The sequence below is a fragment of the Amborella trichopoda genome, chromosome 4 (assembly GCF_054954075.1).
Source record: "Amborella trichopoda isolate Santa Cruz 75 chromosome 4, AtrichopodaSantaCruz75HAP2 v2.0, whole genome shotgun sequence".
NCBI lineage: Eukaryota > Viridiplantae > Streptophyta > Magnoliopsida > Amborellales > Amborellaceae > Amborella > Amborella trichopoda.
Window position 1 is genome coordinate 18,496,042 of NC_142339.1, and position 4,199 is coordinate 18,500,240.

The window sequence follows — 4,199 nt, forward strand, 5'->3', positions numbered from 1 at the left end:
AAAAAACTGCAAGTCGCAACAAACTCGCCCGAGTCGACACGGGAATCGGCCACCTCGTGTCAATTTCTGTCCGAGTCGATGAGGGAATCGGCCACCTCAAGTCGATTCCTATGTAAAACATTGAATCGCTCGGTTCTAGAGAAAAACCGACGATTCTGTAGCATATGATATTACAATGGTTGAATCGCTCAGTTTTAGAAAAAAATCATTGAATTGCTCGGTTCTAGAGAAAAACCGACGATTCTGTAGCGTATGACATTACAATCTTCCCTTACATATTAAAATAACGTAATGGATCGCCCCGATGACATCAGGGTCAACAAACCCATGTACACGTGGCCTTGCATCAATATTTCATGGTCGTAGGGAATGGTTTTCTTATTTTATAGAGCATCTTCTTCTCACATCTCTTCGATATGGGACAATTCCTTAATATACTTTTGCTTTCTAATATAGCCTTTTATTCACGTATATCGTATAACAAGTGGTGTTGTGGTATATTTGGTTATCATTTTCTTACCCACTAAAGTTCCCTAGTTCGAACCTCCTAGGTGGCACAATCTTCATAATATAATAAGTATTTCTTGTTATTTTCTTATTTTTGTCGTCAAAAAAAATAAAAAACAATACAACAAGTATTTTTTGTCAAAAATAAAATAAAAGGTAATACAACAAGTATCATATTTTTCATGTCAAAAAAAATAAAAGGTAATACAACGAGTATTTCTTTTCAAAACAAAAAATAAAAAGTATTTCTTAATTCAACAAGTATTTATTGTTATTTTCTTATTTTTTTCATAAAAAAAATAAAAAGTAATACAACAAGTATTTCTTATCCAAAAAAAAAAGGTAATACAACAAGTATCATATTTTTCTTATAAAAAAAAAATTAAAAGGTAATACAATAAGTATTTCTTGTCAAAAATAAAAATAAGAGGTAATACAACACGTATCATGCTTTTCAAATATGTATTTAAGCTGCGATTATTATAAGCTTAAATTAGATATATAAAGGTAATGCAATATAGGCTTGGAGCATGTTAGCTCTTTTTCTCTCTCTCATCTATGAATGACTGTTGTTAGATTTTTTTTTTACCAAGGAATAAATGGTCTAAATATATATTTTATTTTTATAACATAGTGGTCTTTAATATAAATTTAGGAATATTAATTTAAAAATAGAGTTCATACAATGAGGCCATTTGAAATCTCTCTCTCTCTCTCTCTAGTAACAATCTCTTCCACTAAATTTATTCTAGAAACCTAAAAAATTAATTTTTTGAAAAATTAAGGTGTTAATTCGAAAATTGGTATGCATTCTAATAATTTCTACATCGATAACCAAATATTTTATTTTATTTATTAATTTATTTGCATTATAAATTATGTAATGTAGTATTTTTTCTTACAGTTGTCAATAATATATTTTAAATTAAATGAAATTATAAGATATTTTTGATTTATTATTATTTTTATAATAAAATAATTATAAAATGTAAACCAACAATTTCAATTTCAAAATATAATATTATAGTTAATTAAGATGTAATAATTTTGGATTATACTTAGTTAGGTTGTAATAATGTAGGTTTTTTTTTAGCAGATTAGGGTTTTCCGCCAATTCGAGAGTTTGGTGGCTATATTTTCATCGATTTAATCCATTCTTTACTGTAGTCCATGTGTGATTATATACTTCATCCATGATAATTTTATGATTTTTCTTTTGTGTGATTTCAATTTAATGGTCAACATAAGTTCATACAAGAAAAGAACATCTCAATATCTACATATTGATGAAATAAATAAAAGTTAATAATGTAGTACCCCCATTTATTATTTGATTCTTAAAAAATATTTATAATGAATTTTAATAATTTTTTTGGATTTTATTTAAGGTTTAATCCGACAGATTCGGCTGATTCCTAATCTGAATCGTCGATTCACCAATCCAAATGGGTTTTTGGAATACTCGATCCAGAACACCGATCAATTTTTAAACCACTTGAGAGATTAAGTTGAGAGAATATCCCAATAACCCATGAATTTCGCATCAATTTCAGGGTATTCCCTTCCCTTTAAACTGTTTCATGCGGCATTAAAAAAATTTAAAATATTTCATGGTACCACTGCGCGCTTTCTACCCTTTTTCATATATATCTCTCTTAAAAATGTTATAAATGAATTCCCATGTCCTTGCTGTCTCTTACACTTTTATTCCAAGAACTGCCTCTCTTACCCCCCGTTGTCTCTCCCCCTCCAATGCTCTGTCTCCCAATTATCTCTCCCCATCTTCTCTCTTACCTTCTGCATTTGCTCTCTCTCTCGGCTCGCCATTTCCTCCCCCTTTCTCTTTCTCTCTGCATCTCCTATACTCTTCCCCCCCTTTCTCTCTGTATCTCCCATTTTCTCCCACTTTCTCTCGCCCATTCAAAATAAGCCTAAAAGGGTGGTCCAAATTTTACCTATTTCAATCTCCCTCCTAAGGAAAGGTTTGTATATTTCCCCTACAACATATATATTTTCTCCCATCGAGTTGTCCAACTTAGATCGCCATTGACCGTTTGATTTAGATTCGATCATCTAACACTTTAGAGTATTTTATTTTTAGTTTTTTTCTACTAATTTGTATCAAAATGAAATTTTTTGTGTCATATTCTCAATGGGGCGCACCTAAAAAAATAATAATTTTTTATAAATATAATGACCAAAATACCCCTTAAAACTTTTAGAGGTATTTTGGTCATTTTATTTTATTGAGAATATTTTTTTATATACTTTTTACAATTGTGTGTTTAAGAGAGGAGTGGACATCTCAAATTTGCTGTCACAATGATTTGTAGGAAAAATATTAAAATTAAAATAGTGTAGAGATGTGATATTGTGATTGGAGCCATATCTACCGTCCATTTAGAATAGACGGTTGGATAAGAGGAAGTATATAAGTTTTATGTAGTAGGGGAAGCATAGAAAGCTCGCCCCCAACTTAAAATCAAAACACTCAGGGCGTCTTTGTTTGCAGAAAATAAAACTTTCGAAAAGATAATGTTCTTAATACTATAGCAGTTCCGTGTTCGGTTGTGCGGAAACTGCTACAACATGGTTCAGCAATGGGGGTAGACGAAATCACTTTTCATTTTCACCTATAGGCATTGCGTAGTATTTTATATATATATATATATATATATATATATATATATATATATATATATATATAATCTACATTTCACAACCCTTCAAATTACGAAGGTTCAAGATAGAGAGAGTTGTGAAGGGTCGATTTATTAATTTTGTAGTCTATTTTTAAAAAAAACTACTTTTGTCATGCAATTTTGTAAATTTACTACAAGACAAAGGGTACTTTTGTCATCTCCAAAAGGGGTAACATTGAAATTTTAACTAAAAGACAAAGGCACTCTACAAATAAAGTTCCAGGACACTAATTTCCAAACTGTCATTGCAGTTTTCTCAAAATTTCAAATTTGTTCTTGCTTAATAGTAAAGTTACCTATTTGAATAATTTTATAATAAAAAATAATTATTGTTTAGATAAATACACCCATCACAACCCCTTCTGACTTGAGCCTTTGTAGTTTGAGGGGCAAACCCTATATATATATATATATATATATATATATATATATAAAGTAATGAAAGGACCACCATTAATATGACACAGATCTCTAGAAAAGTTATCACATGGGTGTGGGAGGGTATCATAGGATCATTACTTATATATTTATCTATTTGTTATCAAACACAGATACCCAGAACTTCTTTAACATTTCAAAGAGTTATTAAACACATGTACTCATAACTTCTTTAAACATTAAGAACGTTTTTCCAGGGAACATTTATTTTCCAGCAAACAAACGCAACCTAAAAGAGATCAAAGTATTTTTAAAGAGATGAAGAATTTATGAAAAAAATTCAAGACACTGGTAGCGGAAGAATCTCAAAATCATGATATAAAATGGAATAGTCAAGTAAGAAAAAAAAATTTCATATAAATGATGTCAAAAGAGAAGCAAAATCTATAACTAAATTAGGTGTGAGCCATTGGCAAAAAGAGAGAGAGAGAGAGAGAGAGAGAGAGAGAGAGAGAGAGAGAGAGAGTCCAGAATATTCGTAAAATTTAGATATGAGAAAAGAAACCCACAACATAAAAGTGCCACTCAAATTGCACGAATGAAAGAAGGGTG